The sequence below is a fragment of the Arvicanthis niloticus genome, chromosome 13, assembly GCF_011762505.2.
Source record: "Arvicanthis niloticus isolate mArvNil1 chromosome 13, mArvNil1.pat.X, whole genome shotgun sequence".
NCBI classification, from domain to species: Eukaryota; Metazoa; Chordata; class Mammalia; order Rodentia; family Muridae; genus Arvicanthis; species Arvicanthis niloticus.
In genome coordinates, this window is record NC_047670.1 from 67,562,386 (window position 1) to 67,590,304 (window position 27,919).

Genomic DNA, 27,919 nt, shown 5'->3' on the forward strand with positions numbered 1-27,919 from the left:
CACAGAAAAATAAATCTTGATGGTGACTGAAGTAGATAGCACCTCTACTTGGCAACGCCTTCTAAAGTGTAGCTATAAATGATTTAAACAAACGTTGCGTTTCCCTGGGAATATTCCTCATGGAAGCTCTAAATGGAAGACTTTGCAATACAGAGAGGAAGGTTTTTTTTTTTTTTTTTCAGAAGTTCTGCTACACCCTCTAAAACCGTAAGTCATAAATCCTGTGCCTTTGGTACTTCCTGACAGTGGTGAGCCAGGAGATGGGGGCACTGTGGCAATCAATGCTCTTCTGAGTACCAGATCAAATCCCCCATCCCTAACCCAAAGAACAGCCGGCTAGACTCAGGCCCCAACAAGCTAATAGACTCCTTCATAGAATGGTGTATGGTTGCAGTGGGAGGTGGGGTTAGATTTGAGACAAGGAAGCTGATTAAAAGAGGCAACAGCACTCACAGCTGCCAGGGTCTCCTAACGGCATAATACCCACCCCCAAGCCTTCCTCCACTCCTTCTGAAGCATCACAGTAACTGGCAGGTGCCTGAATAACTCAGGATTCAGGCTTGGAGTCAGGGTGCCTCTGGTGGAATCCCTTCTCCAGCTCCCCAAATGAATGGCCACAAAACAGCTATGCCACTACCCCTCCTTCACATTTCACATGGCAAGTATAATAATAATAATAATAATAATAATAATAATAATAATAATAATAATATAATGCGTAAGAAGAAGCCACGTATAATCAGATCTGCAGAACAGTAGGATGAGATGGTTTGTGGAATGGAATGTGGGGGATGAACTAGACACACAATAAAACATTCATGACTTTATCATTAGTGCGTCATTAGCACCGTGCTCCGCTAATAAAACATGATGAATTTTGTTGAATAAAATATCCATTAGAAAACACAGTCATGAATCCTCTCCCATCTTGTTTGTCCTCCAAGGATGCATCCACCTCCAGGGAGCAGGGCAGGGATTGAAATGAATCTGATGCTGCTTCCTGGTGCATCCACTCTGCAAGCTTTGGGAAGCAGGAGAAAGAAGTTTGGTATGGAAGAGCCTTTGAAATATCTTTAAATTCCTAAGCACTGTTTTATGTGAGTAAATATATATTTTCCAAATAATATTGGTTAAAATATCTACAAATCTACTTTTAAGGTCACATATATATATCATATACATATACATCATATACATATACATCATACACATGTACAATGTATTTATATGTATGCATGCATATAGGTATCTATATTTTTAAGTTATGCTGTACATTTTATACTAACTCTCTAGACAATTGCATTAAAAAGTAAATTATGTCTGAAATAAAAAGAAATATTTAAAGAAAGCATGTAAATATTCTTTATATTTTTACATATTTCAACATATTTGACTTTTAAATTATTTTCATCTTCATCTAGTGCCAAAAATACTAGAGAAACTTTCTATCAAAATAAAATTTCCACTAAACCATAAGCAATTTTGACACTATTTGCCAAAGAAATGTCATAGTAAGTAAATATCCTCCTGAAATTTTAAGACAAACCCCAGTATATTGAGGAATCCTTGTAAGGGATCTCAGTCTTTTCAGACATTAGAAAATCTTAGCTCCAGTTTCTTTTTAAAATGACTGTACACTGGTTTTATTTTAATTTGTATAATAGAACGTCCCTCATAGCTCTGACATCTCATAAAAGGTACTGTCTATAGAGTCAGCATTGAAAATGCTACTCCTAGCCACCTAAAGAATTCATTAATGTGATCAAAGAAAAAAAATAAACTACCTTCCTGTATCCATGAGAATGTGTAACCCCTCATCCATAGGAGACAGAAGCCAATACATACCTGTCTGTGTGAGTTTATAAGGCCTTGCCCATAGGAGACACAAGTCAAACCCCACGATGGATGTCTAAAACCACATAGTGCTTATCCTATGTATCACAGTTTCCTTATATATTTAAACCCACAATACTAACTAGTATAATAGTCATAAAAAGATATTAGCAATAGCAAATAAGAAAATAGAAAATTACAACAACATGCTCTAATGAAAGTTGTATAAATGTAATATTTTTCTCTCTGAAAGTATTTAATTTTCTATCTTTTCTCTTGAGAGAATCACTTTATGACTTCCTTGGGTATAGCTGAGCTGCCGCCATTGGTGTCTTTGCATTGTGATACCAGATGTCTACTGAGCACGGAACTGCTGGGCATGCCGAGGACCGAGAGGACTCGCACCCTGGGAGAGACAGAAAGGGGCGGGCCTACAGTCTGCCAGTCCACTTTGAACAATGTACAATTTAAACTTTATTCACTTCTTATTCCTACAATTTTCCATGTATGTGTACATCATTCAGTATCAATAGGTTTCCTTCTAAATACATCTGAGTATATAATACACCTTTATATCCCACAAGTAGCTAGCATGAATGATTTCTGGAAGGTTGAGCTTTCTTAAATTGCCCTTCCCCTCACCCAAAGCAAACAGCTTCAGATTCTTTTTCTCTAGAACGTTCTCCCTAGAAGCAAGAAAAATGGTTTTCAACAGCTATCAGGGTACAGGCCTCAAGAGGGTCCTACAGTCGTAGCTTCAATCCATCTAGCAAAGTAAGGCGGGGTTATCTTGGCATCATCAGGCCTGGAGATACCCCCATAACAAAGACTCCTAACGGGAGATTACTTGATAATATATAATAATCAGAATGTGATAACTCTACAATTAAAAGATATTTGTGGGCTGGAGAGATGGCTCAGCGGATAAGAGCACTGATTGCTCTTCCAGAGGTCCTGAGTTCAATTCCTGGCAACCACATGGTGGCTCACAACCATCTGTAATGGAGTCTGGTGCCTTCTTCTGGTGTGTCTGAAGACAGCAATGGTAGTGTACTTGTGCATAAAATAAATAAATCTTTTTTAAACTTTAAAAAACAATTTGTACGTGTATTAGCATTTTTCCAAGATTTTCTAATATCATCCTCAATTGACCTCATTTGATTCCTGAATATGAACTCCAGTCTAACTGTTGGATGAGAGACCACAGCAAGCAAGAATATTAGAAATGCTTCTAGACTCATGGGGAAAATCCTAACGGAAAGAGATTGGTAGGATACACCAAGGAAGGGAGACGGGAAGAACAGAGAAGCAGCAATGACTAGTAACTCATTACTATATTCCTAGCTCCATGCTATGCACAAGGCTATCAAAGAACATAGTCGCTGTCTTTGTTCCAGGCTCACACGCTAACAGAAGACAAAGCCTGACAAGGTGAAATCCTTTGCCTACATTTTCACAGACAGGAGGCAGGGGTTTGAATCTCAGTATCTAGTGTTAAAGTCGACAATGCTTTTATGATGCCTCACTGAAACCTACCCTAGTCTCCCCATTGAGACACATACAGACACATTAGCCTTGGGACTAGGCTTACCCCAGTTGACAGTTGCTGACAAAGGCTGACCCAGGACACATCAGGCTTATAGAAACTACCTTTCCCAACGTTTTCATCACTGAATTAGTGTTAGCTAGAGACACAGAACTGATAGAATACACACAGGCAGATCCAGATCAAGAGGGATTTCTTTTTCCTTTTTTTAAACCTCTAATCTTTTTTTATAGTCCAGTCATTATCCACCCTCCCAGTCTGCCCTCCAACAGCTTCTCATCCCATTCCTTCTCTCCCATCTCCAAGAGAATGTCCCTCTCCATACACACACATACACACACAGCCAGGCCTCCCCACTCCCTGGGGCCTCAAATCTCTTGAGAGGTAGGTGCATCTTCTCTCACTGAGGCCAGACTGGGCAGTCCCCTGCTGCATATGTGTGAGAGGTCCTTGGACCAGCTAATGTATGCTACCTGGTTGGTGGCTCAGTGTCTGAGAGATCTCAGGGGTCCAGGTTAGTTGAGACTGTTGGTCTTCCTATGGAGTCGCCCTCCTCCTCAGCTTCTTCCAATTTTCCCTAATTCAACCACAGGGGTCCCTGACTTCAGTCCATTAGTTGGGTGTTAGTATCTGCATCTGTCTCGGTCAGCTGCATGTTAGGCCTCTCAGAGAGCAGCCATGCTAGGCTCCTGTCTGTAAGCACACCATAGCATCAGTAATAGTGTCAGGCCTTGGAGCCTCCCCTTGAGATGGGTCCTATTTGGGTCACTGGACCTCCTTTCGACAGGGATTCCTTTTAGAAACTGATTCGCACAATTTTTGAGACTAGAAGTCTCATTACATGCCATCTATAAGCAGAAGAACCCGGAACCAGTTATAGTTCAACTTGAGTACTTGAGTACAAAGGCTTCAGAACAAAGAGAGCCTTGCCTGAACTCTCAAGCAAGTCCAAAGCTGAGAATGGAGGATGGGCGTGGTCTGGAGGATGGGCGTGGTCTGGAATTCAAAGGTCCCTAAACCAGGAGCTCCAGTGTTCCTGGGCAGAAGAGGATCTGAATCACAGCTCAAGAAGATAAAACAAGTTTCCTTTGTTGTTCTATGGAGTTCTAAACAGACAGATGATGCCCACACACAGTGCAGAGAGCAACCTTTATTACCCAATCTACCAATTAGGCTGCTAATGTCTTCTGAAAACACCCTCATAGATGCTTCCAATCTGAGGATTTTGCCAGCTATCTGGGCACCCTTTTTCCCAGGGAAGTTGACAATAAAATTAATCATTGCAGCCACTGATAATTATTTATAAATTACAGTCCAAAATAACCTGACACCCACTGGCCAAATGTAAGAAGATAATTATAGTATCAAAGAGAATAATGACCACAGCAGAGAACGGTTTGACAGTTCCTCATTTAAAATGAACACAGAATTACCGTATGATCCAGTAACTCCACTAGTGATGGACACTCTAAAGCATCAAAGCAGGGAACCCAACAGACACGTGGACGCCTATATACATAGCAGTATTTTATCCAATAGACAAAAGGCAGAAATAACTCACATGTCACTCAACAGATTAAAATATGGTTTATAAATATGATGACAGAAAAATAGTCTGATGCATGCCAGGTGTTAGGGCACTCAGCAGGAGTAATGAGCAAGAAAGGGCTTTATTAAAAGTCCTGGAGGTTGGGAAGCCCTAAAGTCTGCTGTTAGCAAGCTGGAGCCAGGGAGAGCCAGTCACAGCTCAAGATCAAAGGTCTGAGAGACAGAATGTGGATGACGGGAGATTCCAGTCCAAAACCCAAAAGCCCCGAGAGCTGTTAGAAGTGTGCACTTCTGAGTTTCAAAGCAGGAGATCAACCTGCTAACAGTCGTAGCTAACCTATGCTAACAGTCAGGCCTAACAGTCGTAGCTAACCTATGCTAACAGTCAGGCAGACATTGTTGTGTTATTAGAGACGGTACTCAGAAGAGACCAAGGCATTTGAGTTTGGTGCTGCAAAGGTTAAGGAGCCTTAGCTCGCCAGTGGGTTTCCAGAAACCCTCTCAACCATCCAGGCCCCTGCAGGGCTGTTTTTCTTCATTGAAGGGGAAAATAATTGGATTACAAAGAAACTGAGCAGCCTTTTTGTTTAGGGCCAGAGTATTTAAATTCAACTTTTTTTTTTTTTCTGACTTAGACTTCATGTAGCTTTGGCTGTCCTAGAACTCATTCTGTAGACCAGGCCAGCCTCAAACTCACAGACATCCACATGCCTACCTCTCGAGTGCTGGGATTAGAGGTGTGTGCCACCACCACCTGGCTAGTTCAACTTATTAAAATACCCAGAGCTGTGATTTTAGGAATATGATCTACTTCATAGAGCTGTTGAGAAATTCAAATCAGAGAATGTGTGCCAAGGAAATTCAGGAGAAGTGGGTATCTTTGAGACTGTTAGAGTCCTCCTCAGTCACCTCAGGTGGACTTTAAACCAGGTCTTAAGGATGCCAAATACTCCCAGTCATATAAAACATCCTGGGGTTCTTGCATCCTGAATTTGAAGACTAGAGTTCTCAGATGACTGACAATGCATTTAGAAAGGAGTTTATTATTTGCTCATAGATAGGAGCGTAAGAGGAAGGATGCAAACTTCCTGTGTGGCAGGACTGGTCCCAGGACGTGGGGTATCAGCACACTGGTAGCACAGAAGCTTCTGATAGGACTGAAACCAGTATGCGGCCTATGGAAGAAAGGACAGAGTGGTCAATCAAGTTGGCCCAACCACAGAATCAGGTTCCTCCTCTCAGCTGTTTTGGTCGTGGTCTTGATTTTAAGCAAGGATGGTCATTTAGCAGAAGAGAGATAACAGGAAGACAGGTTTCCCTTCTCTATCCCCGGCCTCTCGCCAGAAAAGAACTAAAAACTAAAATGGCCTGAACATTTCTGGCGTGTTCCTGGGCTTGGACAAAAACAGATCTGTTGGCAGGATTGGGGCCATTTTATGGGGTTTTATCCCAGGAAAAAGTTTACATTCCGTGTTCCATGTCAGTATCTGTCTCTTGTCCTCACCAAAAGTGATCCACAGGAAACCCCCAAAGTTTGAAGCCTAATTTCCAGACTCAATCCTCCTGCATCCCAGTTCAGTGACTGCCTCTTTCTGCATATTTCAGTCTCACGTAACCACCCCAGATCAGCATTTTACAGTCTTACAGGACTAATGCTGCTTTACTTCCTTACTTGATACGTGTAAAACACACACACACCTTTTATGGACCAGGTAATGCACATTCTGGGGAAAACGTTTGAAAAATATATTTAATAAAGCATTAAAATATAAGGTATGAAAATAACCTTATAAAAACAATAATTCCTAAAACAGCAATAAGAGAATTGAATAAAATATGAGCAATATATTAGAAAGGTTCATCAATGGAGAAGATGCATGAATGATTGATAAGCTGACAAAAGCACATACTTTTCTGTAATCACCAACAAAGTGGCAATTATAACTATAACAAAGTCCCCTGCACAATTATATACAGTGTGCAAACAATAGAGACTGACAACCCCAAAAGTCAGCAAGAACGTGGGTCGGACAGGCCCTGCAAACCAGCAGCAATTCTGTATGTCGTTCTTCACCAAGAGGACCAAAGTGTGTGCCTATACAGAGCGCTCGACTAGAATAGTCACTTTTACTTAGCCTATCCCAGAACTGGAAATGTCCTAAACTTCAGAAGGAAACCGGCAGACAAACTGCGTCGTCTACACATAAAGGACTAGTACTCAGAAATAAACGAGCTGGGCAGTGGTGGCGCACGCCTTTAATCCCAGCGCTTGGGAGGTAGAGGCAGGCAAATTTCTGAGTTCAAGGCCAGCCTGATCTACAGAGTGAGTTCCAGGACAGCCAGGGCTATACAGAGAAACCCTGTCTCAAAAAAAACAAAACAAAACAAAACAAACAAACAAAAGAAATAAACGAAAATCAGCTCTTGAGAAAAGCAAGGAGAAGAATGACTTTCAAAATGGTATTCTGGCTGAGAAGATAATCCCGGCACAAGAACATGAAGGACTGTCAGGGCAAAGGCACCAGGGGACCATCTGGGTGCCAATACTGTTCTATGCAAACAGGTATGGCATTATATAGCAATTTGCTGTCCTCGGAGATGGTAAGTATATATTTAGAATGTGTGTTTCTTTGCATAAAACTATTAAATCAAGGGGGGAAAGTAGCTGCAAGCAAACACTTCACTCTGCTTAGGGAGAACTGTACATCTGATTGATGCCTGCCGTTCCCTGGGGTTTTACTTCATTTGTGACTGAATCTTATACCATAGCCCAGGCTGCCTTATACACAAGATCCTCCTGCCTCAGCTTCCCAAGGGTGTGATTACAAATGGGTCCAGTAGGGACCTGCTATGGAATGTGTCAAATATTTAAATGGGTTTAAGGATAGGAAGGGACAAATAATTGAATAAACCACATGGTCACAGCAAGTAGAGTAAAACTTTAATGCTATGGATCTAAGCAGGTAGAAGGAGTCCTTGTGTAAAATTAGTTATTTTTATAGTAAAACATGGAAAATATGAAATGACGTATAACCAATTGGCATGACGGGGAAGCCCAGTAGTCATAAAGGGGAAACTTTACAACAATTGCTGAAGTCACTTCTTGAAGATCGATCATTTTTAAAGTCACAAACATGCAAAGGGCCTTTCAAATTTCTGAAAGGGAGCCTCAGGGGGCATGAGAGGGGGCACCTGCCTACTACATGAACACTGCTTTCCTCCAAAGATATAATGAAAACAGTTTAAGTCAGCCACAGTAACATAAAAATGTAATTTAAAACTATTAGGAGCACAACAGTGTAATCCCAGAGGCAGGTAATGGGAGGGTCCTTTCCCTACCACAAAACTGTATGATGAGAAACCAGTGAAGTGAAAATGTCACACGGGCTGTCATGTGACATCACTAGCTAATATTGTTCATTCAGACTTTGTGACTCTGAGACATTGTCCATACAAAACAAACAAACAAACAATGTCTACCCTATTGCCTACATCAGAATTCTCCAACATTTAGTTCCCTGTTTTCTGCAACCATTACTGAAAGTCCCATAACAGTAACTGAATCAACACCCAAGAAAGGCCAAATAGTGGGTATGCAAAGGTTTGGGGCGTGGAAGGGGTGTCAGTACCAAGACTGGGATTTAGTGACTATAGCCCTGTTCTTTTTTTAGTTTTTCCCACGTGATTGAGCCAGAAATGGAAACCAAGGCCAGGGCTGGGGTTGTAGCTCAGTTGCTAGCGCACTCTCCTGGGCTCGAACCCCAGCACTGCAGAAGTTAGACATGGTGACACAAGCCTGTAGTCCCAACTCTTGGCATGTGACAGACAGCAGAAGGAGCAGGAGTCTAAAGTCATCCTCATATGCAAGCAGGCATCCCCCTGTCACCTCTTGCTAACTCCAGAAGCCCCCTCCCCTTCGCTTTGACACGCAGCGGCTCCCAGAGTGTGGTCCACTCCAGCTCAGAAGGGCGGGCACGTTTTCCAGCTCATTTGAGACAACAAAGCCAGTCGTTTTCGTTGATGGGGCGGTAGCTTCTCAAGCTCTCAGCCAGGGTTGGTGTAATGGGATGTGCAGAGCAAGCCAAACACAGCGGTCCCCTAGGAGGCAGGGCCTCTCTGACTCTACCCAGTGCTGTGTTCATTCAGTGACGTGTGCTTTTGCTCACCTGCAGGACAGAGCTTCCTTGTATGTACTCCAAAGTTTTCAGGAGCACACACTGTACACTTCTGCTCTAACACATATGTAATGTGTCATATATATATATATATGTCATATATATATATACATATATGTCATATATATATATATATATATATATATATATGACTAATATGTATATAGTCCATTATATATATAGTCCATTATATATATATATAGTCATATATATATATATATATATATATGACTAATATGTATATAGTCCATTAAAATGGACCAAAGTATGAGCCAAAAGACACTGAGAGAAAGAAAAGATTATCACCTGGAAGACATTTTGGGCCAGACCATGTACACACCAGTGTCTTAATTCTATAACTAGATATCCGAAATCCTTCCTTTATCCTCTGCCAAATAATCCAGTTCTCAAAGCTGCTGGGGGAAGAGTCTCTGCTGGGCACCTGGAGCCACTATCTGTTAAAGCTCTGTGCCCACTCTGTGACCCCAAAACCCTGTGTTCCTCCAGGTCAGGAGCCGTAGGAAACTGCGGATGAGATTCCAGTCTGGTTCATGGAGACACTACTCATTAGTTCAGTCACCGGACAACATTCTAGCCGAGAAGAAAAATATTTTCCTTTCCTTCACGCGTCTCTCAGCTTTATTTGACTATGGATACATTTTTGTGTGCAGCACACAGCAAGGTCAACTGGAACAGAATCTAGGTGCTGCCACCACGGACAGACATTTTTCCCTTGCAGACTCCATCCTGACTGCTCATCCTGTGTGACACCACAGTCCACCTGTGACTGTCCAAAGTCCCAAGTGAGATGGTAATTCCATAACCCAGACCTATAGTCTCCAAACACATTTGCTGCAAAGTGAGATTAGAGGCCCATTGTTCAAATGCTACCAAGACTTTCAAGACAAGAGCAAGGCTGTATGAGAGCCCCAAGGGACTCCTTAGGCTGCACACCAATAGGACCAGCCAGCCCAGACTCAACCTCCCAGTCACCCAATGAAGAAGACAAAACCACCTAATCATGGGAGCTGAAATTAACCATACTATTGCAGGAAAGGCCTTTGTGTTAGTAGAGGCATGGCTATTCTAAGTAGATAGATAGATAGATAGATAGATAGATAGATAGATAGATAGATAGATAGAAGATAGATAGATGATAGATAGATAGATAGATAGATAGATAGATAGATAGATAGATAGACAAAACAAAGAGGGGGATCCTGGAACCCAGGAAGCTCTGGTCAAGTAGGCACATGGCCTGCTGAGAAAGTATCTGAGGATACATAGATATTGCTAACTGTATAAGTGAGGTGAGGCTAAGCACGGAGGGTGAGGGAATGGTCTCTAAAGAAACTGAGCCATAATTGTTAACATAATGGTGACACTGTAGTCCATTTCTGCAATCAGATTTATTCTGGGTCTTATAAAACTTAATTCCAAGCCATCTGAGAGCTTTCAGCTGAAACCCAATAGACTCCAGTCACTCACAGACAATTGTCTCACTTTAAAGGCCTCACTCCTCCTCCTAAGTACTTTCATTTAAATACAGGAGTGAGCACTAAGTTTTATGGGTAACTATACAGACCTACACAATAAAAATTATAACATGTGTATGAGCATAAACTGTGTGTGTGTGTGCGCGCACGCATTGTGTGTGTATTCTGTGTATGGTGTGTGTGTGTGTGTGGTGTGTGTGTGGTGTGTGTGTGGTGTGCTGTGTATTGTGTGGTGTATGTGGTGTGTGTGGTGTGTGTATAGTGTGTGTGGTATATATGTGTGATGTGTGTGTGGTGTGTATGTGTGGTGTGTATGTGTGGTGTGTGTGGTGTGCTGGGTGTAGTGTAATGTGTGTGCTATGTGTGTGGTGTGTGCTGTGTGTGTGATGTGTTGTAGTGTGTGTGGTGTGTATGTGTGGTATGTGTGTGGTGTGTGTGTAGTGTGCTGTGTAGTCTGGTATGTGTGCTGTGTGTGTGGTGTCTGGTGTGTGTGTGCATGTGTGTGTGGTGTGTGTGTAGTGTGTGTGGTGTGTGTTCACTGTGTGTGTGATGTGTATGTGATGTGTGGTGTGTGTGCAGTATGTGTGTGGTGTGTATGTGGTGTGTGTGTGGTGTGTGTGATGTGTATATGGTGTGTGTGTGTGATGTGTGGCGTGTGTGTGTGTGATGTGTGGCGTGTGTGTGTGTGTGTGTGTGTGTGTGTGATGTGTGGCGTGTGTGTGTGTGTGTGGCGTGTGTGTAGTGTGTGTATGTGTGTGTGTATAGTGTGAACAGAGCTATTCACAGACTCACACTCTGTGAGACCAATTTCTGTGAGAGTTTAGTTTCTCTACAAAAGAAAAAAAAAATAAAACTCTTTGGGAACAAAGGACAGATTTCAAGGTTGGGACAATGGAAAGAACTAGCTAACCTGGAATATCATGTGCCACAAAGCACGAAAGTGGTTGGAAGCAAGGGAAGGGAAGGAAAGGGAAAGGAAGGAAAGGGAAAGGAAGGGAAGGGAAGGGAAGGGGAAGGGGAAGGGGAAGGGGAAGGGGAAGGGGAAGGGGAAGGGGAAGGGGAAGGGGAAGGGGAAGGGGAAGGGGAAGGGGAAGGGGAAGGGGAAGGGGAAGGGGAAGGGGAAGGGGAAGGGGAAGGGGAAGGGGAAGGGGAAGGGGAAGGGGAAGGGGAAGGGGAAGGGGAAGGGGAAGGGGAAGGGGAAGGGGAAGGGGAAGGGGAAGGGGAAGGGGAAGGGGAGGAAGGGGAAGGGGAAGAAGGGGAAGGGGAAGGGGAAGGGGAAGGGGAAGGGAAGGGAAGGGAAGGGAAGGGGAAGGGGAAGGAAAGGAAAGGAAAGGAAGAGGAAGGGAAGGGAAAGGAAGAGGAAGGAAGAGGAAGGGAGGGGAGGAAAAGATGGGTATACCAAAAAGATATAGGAGTTGTTTCCACTGACCAAATGCAAGACAAGGTACATACCAAAATATTAGAAAACAATGGTAATAAAGTATAAATTAAGCAGACAAGGGAAGCACTTCCTTGCTGACACACAACAGGGTGGGCATTAGACAGTCATCAATGACAAGACTGGTGTGTGCCGGTTTCATGAGGAGTGTGTATTAGTTACTTCTCTGTGGCTATGACAAAACCCCATGACCAAAACCAACTTATGGAAGAAGTTCATTTGGCTTGTTGTTCCTGAGAAAGAGTCCATAATGGCAGCAGCCAATCAGACCAGAAAGCTGAGAAATCGCATCTTCAATTGAAATCATAAGACACCATCTCCCCAATGCTATATAACCTACCCACACACTGCCCCTGTCTCAGTTACAGTTTCATTGCTGTGAAGAGACACCATGACCATGGCAACTTTTATAAAGGACAACATTTACTTGGGGCTGGCTTACAGTTTCAGAGGTTCAGTCCATTATCATCATGGCAGGAAGCAAAGCAGCATGCAGGCAGACGTGGTGCTGGAGGAGCTATCAGTTCTACATTTTGATTCAAAGGTAGCCATAAGGAGACTGGCTTCAGTAGCCAGCTAGGAGGAGGCTCTCTTCTGCCCTGGGTGGAGCTTAAGCATAGGACCACAAACCCAGTTCCCATAGTGACTTGCTTCCTCCAATAAGGCCACACCTACCCCAACAAGGCCACACCTCCTAATAGTCCAGCTTCCCATTGGCCAAGCATATACAAACCACCACCACAGCCACCAACTGGGGACCAAGTTTTCAATTGAATGACTGCTTCTCATTGAAATCCCCACATGGAGCAAAACTATGTGTGAAATCTTAAAATATTTCATCATGAATCTCTTCATGATTATAAAGGAAAATAGCTCTCCGTGGAAAAGCTGGGGGATACCATCTTAACTAAGAGATAAAAGTCACATCATCAGTGTTTGAATAACCCAGCATTGTATACAACCCAACAGAACACATCAAGGACACAATAATTCTCCTGTGGCTGCTTATGCTAGAAGTGTAGTGGCTGGTTATGTGTCAACTTGACACAAGCTAAAGTCATCAGAGAAAAAGGAGCCTCAGTTGAGGAAATGCCTCCATGAGATCCAGCTGTAAGGCATTTTCTCAATTGGTGATCAATGAGGAAGGGAGAGCCCAGACCATTGTGGTTGGTGCCAACCCTGGGCTGGTGGTCCTGGGTTCTATTAAGAAAGCAAGTCGAGCAAGCCAGTAAGCAGCACTCCTCCATGGCCTCTGCATCAGTTCTTGCCTCTAGGTTCCTGACCTGCTTGCGTTCTAGTCCTGACTTCCTTTGGTGATGAACAGCAATGTGGAAGTGTATGCTGAATAAAACCCTTTCCTCAACTTGCTTTTTCGTCATGGTGTTTCATCACAGCAATAGAAACCCTAAGACACCGGGTCTAAAGTAAAGCTAGGGAAAAGAAAACAAATACTAAAGCAAGAGAAACTATCCCATAATAGGTCCTCATGACAAAACCAATAGACTGCATGGACTGCTTTAGTTAGGGTTTCTATTGCTGTGGTGAAACACCATGACCAAAAAGCAAGTTGGGGAGGAAAGGGTTTATTCAGCTTACACTTCCACATTGCTGTTCATCACCAAAGGAAGTCAGGACAGGAATTCACACAGCACACGAACTTGGAAGCAGGAGCTGATGCAGAGGCCATGGAGGGATGCTGCTTACTGGCTTTCTCCCTATGACTTTCTTATAGAAAGTCTCCCTGCTTTCTTATAGAACCTACAACCACCAGCCCAGGGGTGGCATCACCTATCGTGAGCTGAGTTCGCCCCCAGTGATTGCTGATTGAGAAAATGTCCTAAACGTAGTCTTATCTACGGCCCAATCTGATGGAGGTGTTTTCTCCGATAAGGTTCCCTCCTCTAAGATAACTCTAGCTTGTGTTAAGTTGATGTAAATCTATCTAGCATAACTGGCTTTGGAAAAAGCAAAATCTGAATATGGGCTGTGGGTCAGCTCACTCTGCATCTGTGCTAAGGTTTTAACTATGGTCTTTGTATTTATGGTATGCAGGTGCTTTCCTCATTTTGGGGAACAGTACAATGAACCTCTGAGTACTCTGAAGGGCTTCAGGAAGAAAGGCAGGCCTGCATGCATACATCATCAGTAGGTACACAGAGGGTACAGAATAAAGCTGGAGTCACAGAACATATGGACTCTCAATTGCTGAGTCTGGATAAAGGGTTATGGGAATGATTAGATTATTCTTGCAAATGTTCTATTAGTTTCAATCATATCAAACTTGAAGAATTTTTAAAGGAATGGTTAAGGTTATAGCAGGGCCTTAGATTCTGAGTTATCTCATTTAGATCACGTGCCTGCTAACAATATGTAGACTCCTCAGCTTGAGTTCATAAAGTACCCCTCTGCATATGTCTCTTTCTGCTGAAAGTTATATATCTGTGAACGTAATAAACGCTTACATGGAACCAGCCAAGGAGCTAACAATGTTGAGAACTCACCACACTTGATGGGATGTGGCAACAGCCCCACTGCAGAGATCACAGCCCACAAAGACTCCCGTGGCTACTAACTATACACACAGTTAGCAAATCGCTTCAACCCTCTGACGTCCCATCACTAAAACTGAAATGAGGTTTCATCTTGTAGAGTCGTGTGAGGAATAAAAATGAATATACACAAAACTCACACATTAGAGCTGTCCAGATGGTTCCGTGGATAAAGGTGCTTGCCCCCGAGCCTGATGACTTGATCCTCTAGGACCACTGTGGTGAGCAGCGCCCATGGGATCCCCTGAGTCCCACATGCACACAAATATAAGCAGCTATAATAAATAAGCTGACGTAATAATTTTTGAAAACCATAGCTGGTGTCTTTGTTAGAGTTTTACTGCTGTGAAGAGGCACCATGACCAAAGCAACTCTTATAAATGGCAAATTTAATTGGGGCTGGCTCATAAGTTCAGAGGTACAGTCCATTATCATCATTGTGGGACGTAAGCAGATTTAGTGATAGAAGAGGCAAGAGTTCTACATCTTGATCTGAAGGCAGTCAGGAGACTTACCTTCAGCACTGGTCAAAGCCAGAGCACAGGAGACTTTGAAGCCCATCTACACGGTGACACACTTCCTCCAACAAAGCCACTCCTCCTAATAGTGCCACCCCTATGGCCAAGCATTTAAACACATGAGTCTATGGGAGGTAAACCTACTCAGACCACCAGAGCAGGATACTTGATAAGTCAACAGATTTTGTTTGAAAAACTTGTACAGGTTCTCCCAACGACTCTTCAGATGCTGAGGAAAGCGTTGCCTTCATATGTCTCACCTTAGCAGACAGAGTCACACAGCTCTGTGCCTCACAGTCGGTGTGTACATGAAGTACCCTGGAATTGACCCCAGCATGATCATCCCCGAATCTAAACTCCTTTGACAGCTTACCTCACACCGCGCAAATGTCTAGGGGAAAGAGTGGCAGTGTGACCCATGTCTCCTGCTTGAGAACAGTGACCCTGCAGCTAACAGCTAAAGGACACCCCCATGAATCTTAGCCTGTGTGTTGAGCGCTTCATTTACATCTTCTTAATAAATGATAGAATAACTCGAAATGACATTTTCATTATGACTTCAAATCGTAATGCCGAAGGACCACCAGTGACATGTCACTTATCCGACGCTATCGTTAGTCTCTGTCCATCTGTCTTCGACAACTGCCACCGACAGTGCTACCAGCCCTGGCATTATTAAGATGGGCCTAGAAATCTCTGTTATCGGGCTCATCAAGCTTTGCTTTTTAAGGCAAATTACAAAAAGCTAAAGTTTGGGCCTTAAAAAAAAAAAAAAAAAAAAAAAAAAAAAAAAAAACATCAATCAAGAATTACAGATGAGCTTCAGTTTGTGCACTTCCTCGAAGTGTTAATAACTGTCACTTCTCAGCTGAGAGGACTCAGGCACAAGGACCCCCAGCTCTCTGAGTACCTCACGCTCACACTTCCTGAGACTCAGTGCTGACAACCATTAGCCAGCTAGTGAAAACTAGCCTAATTACTGTGGTAGCGGCTGAAGGAGAGAAAAATAAAATAAAATAATAAAATAAAATAAAATAAAATAAAACAAAACATAAGAAAAGTGAGTCAATCTCTGTGAAGAAAAAGAAAGCAAGTCAGTTGCAAAGGTGACTAGCCACATGAAGAAATGTTTTAAAGTATATTTTAATAGCACATTGACCTGTTCATTCAGCTCCTAGTTGCACAAAATAGAAGCTAAATAAACATTGGGGAGCAGGGAAAGGGCAATCTTCTTTAAAGTTATTACTACTTCCAACACAAAAAGAGCTTTAAAAAAATAAAACAGATAAGAAGAACCTGAAGTGATGGCTCAGTGATGAGGAGCACTGGCTCAGTGATGAGGAGCACTGGCTCAGTGATGAGGAGCACTGGCTCAGTGATTTGGAGCACTGGCTCAGTGATGAGGAGCACTGGCTCAGTGATTTGGAGCACTGGCCCAGTGATGAGGAGCACTGGCTGGCTGTTCTTACAGAGAGCCAAGGGTTTGATTCCCAGAATCCATAGCTGTCCATAACTCCCAACTCAGGGGATCAGATGTCCTCTTCTGTCCTCGGCTGGCACTGCAGAACATGGTGCACAAAGACACAGGTAAGGTATCCACACACAGAAAATAAAAATAAATAAATCTAAGAATTTTTTAAATGAGAAATTCCTAATTTTAGTGTTGTCCTACTTTGCCATTTTTAACTAGATTTTAGTTACATGGGACACAGCATGGATTAAATTTGGCACAAAAATTAAATTAAATTAAATTAAATTAAATTAAGCTTGAACTTGTGTCCATCTAAGAAGCAGTTACAAGTTACTACACAGTGTGACCCTGCTTGTTCTTGTCAAACCTGCTCAGTCCATTCTTCTTCAGACCAGATATCCAAACCCAGCCAAGTTCAACCAAAAGGGGGACGAAAAGAGAGATCTAGCCTGCTCACAGTTCTACCTGTGATGAGGTGATGGCTCACACTCACATATACACACAGGCATGTATGCACATGTGCAGACACTTACACACACAGACACATGCATGTACACATGTGTAGGCACACACATACAGACACATGCATGTGCACATGTGAAGGCACACACACAGATGCATGTACACACATGCAGTCATTCACACAGATGCATGTACACACATGCAGTCACTCACACAGATGCATGTATACACATGTGCATGCACTCACACACATGCATGTACATACATGTACAGTCACTCACACACACATGTACACACGTGCAGGCACACACACACACACACACGCCTTTGTTGGAAAGCTCTTGGAAGGTCACTAGTGCCCTTGGAGGAGAGCCCAGGCCCTGGCCTCAATAAGTCCATTTTGCTTCTGACTCCATCGTATTTCTCATCCTTCCTTTTGAATCTGCCTGAATCTTTCTCCCTGATTGTTTTCTTTGGTTCCAGAAACAACAGGCCTGATTGATGGATAGCTTATGAAAACAGACCACAACAGCAGATATTGTACCTACAAGCCCTGCATGGAGATCCTGAGATACTGGCCCCATGTCATGATCAACCTGGCCCTGGCCAATGCCAGACAAAAAGCTGCTGCCATGGCAACTCCAATCCGCGCCTTTGGTTCTCTTTCCTGTGCAACTCTGAACTGCTAGAAGTATTTCACGGACAGATCAGGCCGTTAGCCTCTGTGCTGCAGTGTGCTCACCCAGGAGCAAAACTCCTTTCCTGACTCTCCCCACTGCCCAAGCTGTGAGGGGATTTCTAATCTACTGGGACTCTAGGAAGGGCCTGACCCAGAACTGCACATCGCACAGCCTTACAGTGGAGTACGCTACAAGTGAACAGTATTCAGTATTCTTGAACATCATCGTTCAAGAACAGTCATTCTTGAACAGTATTTAATAAAGTCCCAGCCACTGCATGGTGAGACCATGCTTCTTCCAAGGTGCAAACAACAATCCTAGACACCCACAGCAAAGCGCTCCAATGAAAAGGAACTATCTGGCGCTGCATAATCCTTCAGAAACATCCACAGTACTCAAAGGTTATTTCATAAATATGCCCAAATTCAAGCACTCTCTGGCTATATCTGAAATTTTCTTCCAAAGAGCTTACTCAAAGGTAATGTGATACGAACAATAAAATAGTTAACTGTTCGACTTTATAATAAGGTTTATACACACACACACACATGTGCACACACATTATTTTATTTGTTTTAAATCACATGGATCTGGTTTGAGCTTTGTGTATGCGTGTGCATGTATGTGTGTGTGTGTGTATACCTTGTTTATTTTCCACAACATTTTGATAATGTAAGTACTATCATCTTTCCATACCACATCCAAGAATGATGCTCAGATATAACATGAAATCCTTTGCCCAACGGCAAACTATTGGGGAGGTAATGGGATCCAGCTTCCAGCTGGATTTCCTTAACCACAATGCCTAAGCTCTTAACTGCAGGGGAGGTACACGGTCCTTATCGATTGTTCACACTGGGAGAAGAAATACAGCTCCCCAGAGGATAATAACAGAACGTTTAGAAGGATGCTGGCAGTCCAGGGTTCCATTGCACTTGAAAAGCCCAGAGCACTACGTCTGCCTTCCGTGAGTGGGAATTCCACGGGTTCAACAAATCCATGCATCCTATTAACCATGCACTCAGGAAAGCAGCCATGTCTGCAGCCTTGGCTGATGGCAGATTTATGATGCTTTTGAGGTTTAGCTGGCTAGCACTCACCACGGCTGATAGGTGTCCACTTTCATCTATTGCTCCTAGAGCAATCCTACTCAGGAGAGAGAAATCCCAACAGCGGGAACACTCACCAAGCTCCGCAAACCGCCTACCTCCAACAATGTAGCTGCCCTTTGGATGCTCTCCTGAGTGGTCCCAGACAGACACTGGCCAGTACCTCTAACTGTATCCAGTAAGGCCCCAGGGACTTCTCTTCTTGAAAACCCTCTCCCTTAGAATGAGAAAAATCTTCACTGCTGCCAGTGTGAATGTCCCAGTCCAGTTGGATCCTATAGAGGTTAGGATGTGACCTTGGGCCATTGCGTTCTCAGCTTCTGCCAGAGTTTCCCCAGCCAGGACCTGGAAGGACTGACTCCTTCATGGCACACGCTCAGTATAGAATTTCAAGCTCACACTCTCCCCACCAGCTCTCTCCTTAACACTTCACACTCTGTAGCACTGTGGAATTCATTGTGTGCACCAGGGCACACCTGAGAGTGGAAAGGTGCCCTCTATTAGAAGTTGGTTTCCCAGCACAACAGACAAATCTGCAAACCTAGATCTATTCACTCAGTAAGATGCCCACAGGACTTCCCTAACTTAAAACCAAATCACAAGCCAGGCAGTGGTGCCTCAGGCCTTTAATCCAGCACTCAAGAAGCAGAGGTAGGTGGATCTCTAAGTTCAAAGTCAGCCTGGTCTACAGACAGAATTCCAGGACAGCCAGGACTAAACAGATACACCCTGTGTTTAAAAAACAATAATAATAATAATAATTACATTTACACTGTATATCTTTTGAGCCTTCCCCCTTTTCACTGTTGAAATTCTAGAAACAGTTGTGAACACTGCTTTTGTATATTCACTTCTTCCTTCTCTGATCCCCAATCTTCTGATCCACCATCAGCTAAAATGACTTTCTGCATCCTCCATCCCTATTCCCTCCATCTCTCCACCCCCCTTGTTCCTCATCTACCTCCTGAGCCTCTCCCCTTCAGACTCCTGGAGATCTCACTGTGTCATCTGCCCTCTGTCGGTGACAGACATCTTCAAATATTCCAGAAAACCCACCCTTTCTAAGTTAGAAGACAGCTGTCCTTCACTTAATGTGATTATGGTTCCTTTCAACGTGCCCACTGCTAAATCCTGGTCACCAACACCTTCCTTGAATCATCTGCTCTGGATATGAATGCTGCCCAGCCAGCAAGAAGACAGACTGCTCTCCTCCAGTCTGTCTCCCTATTTTTCAAGCCCCATCCTTCCTTGGCTTTTGCTGACTTCATCATTTTGGAGACTGCAAGAATAGCCAGTGCCAACAAACTCTCCCAAGTCCTCGATTATAAACTTTTACCGAGTCTGTTTCTTCCCTTTTGACCTTGTGTGGGGAATTTTTTTTTTTTTTTTTTTTTTTTTTTTTGTCAACTCAAATACTGGATTTTCCGTTTATCCTGGTTACATAGCAGCATCTTAATTTCAGCCTTATTTCACAGCCTGTCAAGACTCTTTCGAGCTTTAATGCTCTCATCTATCATGTTACCCCTTCTTCTACTGAGTTATCTACAAATTTGATAAGCATCCCTTACGTGATTTTCCCTTTTCTGTGTCAATTTCAGCTGGGTGGCAGCTGATTTTTCAATGTAAGTACCGAAGACCCTCCACTGTCTCTCAGACACGCTCCGTGACACCGTGTGTCACCGAGAGTTCTTTGCTGTCTTGTGCTAAGGTCATCAGCCCTGTCATTTGGAACGGTGATTTCAAACTTTAGTGGGTTGGGGCACCACCTGTCACTCTTACTAGACAGCTGATTTGTGGGCAGAAGCTTCAGGAAGCCTAGCTGTATACACTGGAAGGAAATCCAAGACTGGGTCCTTTTAACAATCTCCAGTGTCCAACAATAATCAGCAATTGACACTTTTGTCACCAACATCTGACCTTCTGAATCTGTGGGGACAGTGGTGACAGGGACACAGACACAAGGTGTTTCCAGATTGCCTTCTCAGATCTCAGGTACCTTTAAGAAGGACATTCCTAAACTCAGCTGTTCTTCATTCAGATTTTCTAGAAAAATTCATACTAGTGGCTCCTTGGAGGACCAGAGATTCAACATAGAGTTAAGTGAGGTGAATATATTCAAGTCTCTTCTTCAGGTTTTTAATTTAAATAGATCTGGGGACAAAATAACCTTTTGAGCATACATTTCAGAGATATTACACCAACATTACTCAAGGCAACTTCAAAGAGTTCTATACTTTATTTTTAGCTTTTCTCACTTTAAATCCCACGTTATGTTTATTTTAACTCAACATTATTTTGTTTTAAATCGCATGGATCTGGTTTGGGCTTTGTGTGTGCTCACTTGAGTATCCGTGTGTGTGTGTGTGTGTGTGTGTGTGTGATGGGTTGTATATGTTTGGCCCAGGGAATGGCACTATTAGGAGATGTAGTTTTGTTGGAGTAGGTGTGTCACTGTGGGCGTGGACTTTAAGACCCTCAGTCTAGCTTTCTGGAAGCCAGTATTCTGCTAGCAGCCTACAGATGAAGATGCAGAACTCTCAGCTCCTCCTGCACCATGCCTGCCTGGATGCTGCCATGTTCCACCTTGATGATAGTGGACTGAACCTCTTAACTGTAAGCCAGCCCCAATTAAGTATTGTTTTTATAAGATTTGCCTTGGTCATGGTGTCTGTTCACAGCAGTAAAACTCTAAGACAATCCATGCTTCAGTAAAAGGACCTTTAGTGAACTGATGACATGAACTGGCCACACTCTCGTCATTTCTGAGGAGTATGACATTAAGCTGCTATATGCATCATGCCTTAAACACTCAATAAAGAATGAGAATATTCATGGAGGAAACCATGAAATTAAAAAACATAGTAAAAATTATTTTCATACAATATATTTTGCTCATCATTTTTTCCTTCCCCAATCTCTCCCCATGGTTCTCATCTTCCTCCCCATCCAACTGGACATTCTTTCTTACTATTAACAAAACAAAACAAATACCCCTCCTCCAGCACAAAAAGCACCAGCACTAATACCTAAAAAATCCCAACCAAAGAAAACCATGGAGTCCTTTTTACGTCAGCCAACTTCATCTGAGCATAATGTCTACCCTGGGGTATGGCTGACATGCCTAGCATCAGTCAATTGAAAAAAAAGAATTTTCTTTCTCCTAGCAGCTATCAAAGACAAATAGCTTCTTGGTTAGTGACTGGGTGCCTACTTCCTGTGCTGGGATTTTGTGTGGTTTGACCTTGTGCAAGTCCTGTGCATGCTGTCACAGTCTCTGTGAGTTCATTTGTGCAGGGATCTGCCCTGTTGTACCCTGCCTGTTTTCTTTAACAGATTAATGGCAAAACAAAAATGATGTAAGACATTTGATACATTAATTGAAAGCTGGGGGATTCCTCTGAGTCTCTTGAGTCTTAGGGATGAAAATTACAAAATGGAGTACTGTGTATAAGATGGCTGGGAAGTTTGAAGTTTGCTCTTCAGGGTGGATTCTTTCCCATTTGAACATTCTGAGGTTTCACACACCCCTCTTTTTGTTGGCAGACGAGCAGACGAGCAGTGTGAAACCAAAAGTAGAAAATTAAATGAGCAGTCCAAGAGAAGGCGAGTATGCAAATGAGGTGGGCTGGGCAAAGGTAACTATGCAAATGAAATGAGGTGTGTGCCGGGAGGGAGAAGACTTAGTCAGAAAAGTGCTTGCCGCTCAGACAGGAGGACGTGAATTTGATACCCCACACCTCCAACACTGAACTCTACACACACGTACAAGTGTGCCCACATACATGAACTCATACACAGGCATTGCAAAATAAAAAGGGAAGTTGACAAATGGAAATAGGCAAGGCCACCTTAAGGCCTAAACTTAAAATGTTTAGCAACTTAATAATCAGAAAGGGTGACTATGTGTCCGAGACTTAGCTCTGTGCTTGTGTGCTTGTCTAGGGTGCACAAAGCCCTGGACTGACCTTCAACACCACAAGAAACAGGGTTGATCATTCATACCTGTAATCCCAGGAGTGAAAGCAGAGGATTGATTGGAAGTCCAAGGTCATCAGCTAGCTGAAATTGAGTTCCAGCTAGCCTGGGCTAATGAGATCCTTTGTCAAAACCAAAACCAACCAAACAAAACAACCCCAAAATAAAACTATCAATGTGCAATACCTTAAAATATTTTAAATGAGTGCAAGAATATGTAAAAACAAGGACACCACACACAGGCACACAGACATACAGACACAGACACACACACACATACACACAGACCCACACATGCACAACATGCACACACACACACATGCATACTGTCTTAGTTAGGGTTTTACTGCTGTGAACAGACACCATGACCAAGGCAACTCTAATAAGGACAACATTTAATTGGAGCTGGCTTACAGGTTCAGAGGTTCAGTCCATTATCATCAAAGTGGGAACATGGCAGCATCCAGGCAGGCCTGGGGCAGCTCCCTGGACCACGCATATGTAAACCATCACAACTATGGATAAAGTTAACTTCCTTAGGTGAAAACTGGAAAGGCTGTGAAGCACCGACAAGTGAGTTTGTCTTGACTTGGTGGTAAGCTAAGGGGATGTTTTCAAATAGAAAGCATATTTACCTCAGTCCAAAAGTAATTTTAAATCTTTTCTACTATATAAATGCATTGCTGAGGGGAAAAAAAAAAATTGGATTAGAACAACTTCAGTCTGGGGAAAACAGAACTGCAAAAGGCAGATGTTACCCCTGAATCAATCACAATAAATCATCCACAGAATAATTAACTCTGCCACTTTCAGGTCTACCTACCATGATAAGCTATTTGTAGAATAAAAACGGTACCTGAATAATTCAGGACTACCTGCATCTCATTTCGACGAGACGCCCCTGTCTAGCCACTTTCTAGTCTATACCTACCGTGCAAAGCCACTTGAGGTTTTTCATACTGATGCCCTCCTGATGGAGGTAGCCTAGGAGTGAGTCAATAACCTTCATTTAGAAGTCCCAGTTTATCCCCTGTCTCTCAGCAAGTAACCTCTGGAAGTCACTTAACAAATAAGTATACCGTATTCCCGAGGGGTCGAACCAGCAATCATATGGATTTTCTTCTCTGGTCAAGTTCTAGTTGTCAATTGTAATTTGTAAAGGAAACTGGGAGGAAGTCAGAAACAGAGATGACAATTATCCAGCTAATCTGGGCTTTGTATACAGCTTTCGCCTGTCAGGCACACATTAGGATATTTTGTTTCCATTGACAAGATTGCCAGGCGATTGCTAACGCGCTTTGCTCTGGACTGATGTGCAGAAACGGCCACAAGAAGAAGTGCAATGAAGATGTTGTATGACGCCGGACTCAAAGCATGCTCTTCAGTAGGGAAGGCTTTACTGCCCAGAAAAATTAGAAGCAGTCCTAGATGTAGTTTATCTTCTTGTGTAAGCCACTGCTTTCTCTTGAGGGATAAGTTGCCTGAATGGCTGCCAGCGAAGATAAGAAAAGTCGGCTAAAACTCCAAAACAGACAACAACCCCTCCTCTACATTATTTGCACATCGGCAGGCTGACCAGATCTTTCCTAGTGACACAGGCTTTCTCCTCACAAGAGCCAAGGCACTGGCATCTGTAGAGGACCAAAGCCTTCAGTGGCGTGGCAATGGCTCAAGAATGCTTTCTAGCCCTGACTAAGAGCCTTGTTTGTATTTCTCCGTTACATCCTTCTCCCCAGCCCCCATGTCCCAGAAGATGGAATAGCTGGGTGCCCCAGCGCCATGCACTGCGGCGCCTCAGCAAGGCACCATGCTTGCCCTCCTTGACTTCTTCACCGTAGCCTGCCTGCTTCACAGCTCCGTGGATTCCATTACACACTTGGCTGTTCGCACTGGCGGCTCTAAGTCATTAGGAAAGACAGAGCGATACAACAATGAACTTATCCGGTCCCTCAGCTCAGCAGAAGGCCAGCTTTTCTTCCTCCTGAATCCCTACTTCCATCTGTGACTAAGCGCTCTGAAATTGTCCTACTCAGTCCGCTTCCTTTTGCATCGCATCAAAGGGGAGGTTGGTAATCTTCTTGACAGATTTAAGAGTAAGCTGCCTAGCATTCAGTTCTGGAGAGCTCGCCCCCCCCCCCCCCATCCCTCCGCCGGGCCCTTGCCAGCCACCTCTAATGCAGCTCCGTTGCAGCCTCCAGCTCTTCTCAGAAAAGCCTGAGGACCAAATGTCTCTTCAGATCTCTAATGCCAGGAACTTCCCACACCTCTAAACCAGACACATGCCTAAACACGAAGGCACGCTCCTCCTGGCGAGGTGGAGGGCAATCAATATCAGTCATTTCGAGTCTGGTTTTACAAACACTTAAATAAGAATCATTTCCAAATACACCAAATACATCACTGTCGGTCCATACCTGTAGCCAGTACCCTCAAAATTGGACTGCAGCCCGTTATTTTCGAAAGGTGAAATGAACCCTGCTTTGCAAAGCTTTGGTCTTGGGGACTCTTAAGTTTTCCATTGAACAAAGGAATTACAGGTTAGCACGTCTCACTCTTCGAAGAACACACACATTCCTGTTTCCAAAATGTACATGCATACATTTGTTTAAAAATAGCTGTCTTCATTACCATAATGACTCCCCCCCTCAGTTCGGAGGGCTGGGAATTAGAAGTGAATGTAAATGTAATCAGGGGCACCGCCATGCTCTTAACTTGGCAAGGGAAAGCCGGTTAGGTTTTCCTTCATGCGGCAAGGCCAGTCGGCATTACCAAAGAGGCTTAGCGGAAGAGTAATTGCCATCTGACATTTTTTTTCCCCACATTTATGTCTCATATAGGTACAATCAAGGAGAACCATGCTATCGAAAGTCAACATTGGTGCTTTCCTAAAGCGATAAGGTGCATAGAGATAGAAAAAATATATATAAAAAGGTGAAGAGGTACCTCTGTGAATCTACCCAGACATAGAGGCTCATACACAAAGAAACACACATTCACAACATTCCTGTGTACAATAAGAAAACAAAAGGAAATAAGTTTAACCCAATAAAAGGCAACAATCAAATACACATGATATGCAAATAAAACTTAACACAATTATTTAAGGTAATTTATGGCTCAAATAATTGATATACTTGAGAATATTTGAAGCCAAGAACATCTTTCAAAGTTTTATATAAAATGAATTCATGCAACAAATACTTATTGAGCACATGCTAAGTGAGAGACACCACGCTGCAACAGAGGTCACGTGATGTTAAGTGCTAAGCACTTGTTGCTCTTGGAAACGACCAGGTTCGGTTCCCAGCTCACCACCATCTGGATATTCCAGTCTCAGGGGATCCGTTTAATTATAAACATCCACACAGTAAATACTTTACGATCCACACTCAGGTCTCTGCACAGCTGCACAATTTTGTCATGTGAAAATAGCACCAGGTGATATGTAAACAAATGAGCTCCAATAAAACTTTATTTAAAAAAAACAACAACAACAAAACCATACTGCCAAACCCCGTTCTAGACAATTGGAATATACAAGTAAAACGAAGCATTCATTACATTCTAGCAGTGTGGATTGTATGTTATACAGCTCTTTATTTGCACATATGAGCAATGGGTTGCTCCTAGGTTGGACGCTCACCAACCACTCCTAAGGAAATCACTGGGGACTGTGTCAGACTCTAGGCTGTACACATAAGAGACGCGTCCCCTGCCCTTACACAGATCATGGTCTTGTGAGGATGACTGATAAGAAAGCAGGTAAAAACCATAACTACATGTTAAAACTGGTGACCGGAATCAGAAATGATCGATGTGTTTTCGACCGCGTGGTGAAATGCTTAGTGAGTTTCTCTCTTTCCCCTGCCGTTTGAAGGCTTTGTAATAAGTATGTGTTATTGTTTCAAAAACAGTAAAACTGGTCTTAAAAAGTTATAACTAATGAAAAAGGATAAAGTTGATTTGTATTTTCTTCGGGTTATGTAATCCTCATGGATTTCTGCTCCACGGTTTTATGAGAAGGATCAGTTGTTTTGAGACTGTGTGCCTAGAATAGCCTTACTATTCCCTGAAGAAATACACAAACAAAAGTCTTTGTCATTGGAATTTGGATGAGGAACTTGGGGACTGAAGAACTCTCATTCTCTGTTCACTCCTGGATTTTAATCGTAAACCCAAGTGCTTATGGAGATATACAAGAGCAATAATCCAACAACTATCAACCTTTTGATAACAATAATTCTTTTAAAAAATTTTTTTAATTTTCATTTTGAAAGGAAATTGCACAGAAAACAAAAACAATATTCTTTACCCAGAGCAAGGCCCAGTCTTGGTCCTCCATTCTGAGAAGTCTTCTCTGATAAACGGTTGCTGTTCGTAGATGAGTCTGGCCACACAAGGCATTCTTTTGCTGTGGGCTGACCACTACCCAGGTGGGAATGTTGGGTATCAGTTGATCATATACCCCAATCACATGGGCCGTTAATCAAATACACGTATCCAAAGCTCACTAAAACCTGGATCTCATGGGGCTGGAAAGATAGATTAGTGCTTTAAGAGCACTTGCTCTTAAAGAGGGCCCAGTTTCGTTTCCAGCACCCAGATTGTGACTCAAAAACACCCGGAACTCCAGTTTCAGGGGACCCGATGTCCTCTTCTGAACTCCCCAGGCACGAAACATTCATGTGGTTCACATACCTACAGGTAGGAAAAACACATAAAATTTAAAAAATTAATAAAATTTAATATTTTAAAAACTGGACACTATGTTTCAAATGAGCTTCCCTGGTTGTCAATACAGCAAGTCACATATTTAGACAATGATTCCTGAAACCTCCAAAGCCTGTCCTTGGAGGACTTCTTTTGACCCGTGTTTTTTCCTTATAATAATGCATAGCACTGAGTCCTGTACGTTTCAATGGATTTTGTGACTCTTTCTAGTGAATTGTGGAACTAGAGGCTATTTGGGGGAATCCCATGAACTTTCAGTGAGCAGCTAAACGATCCTATGTGAAGTAACTAGAGACCTAGGCCAGAGGCCCAGCTGTGGATATTTCATCAAGTCAGGTGTGTCTCCCACTCCAAAGAAAATGGGATAGCACTCGCCTGTTCTCCAGGG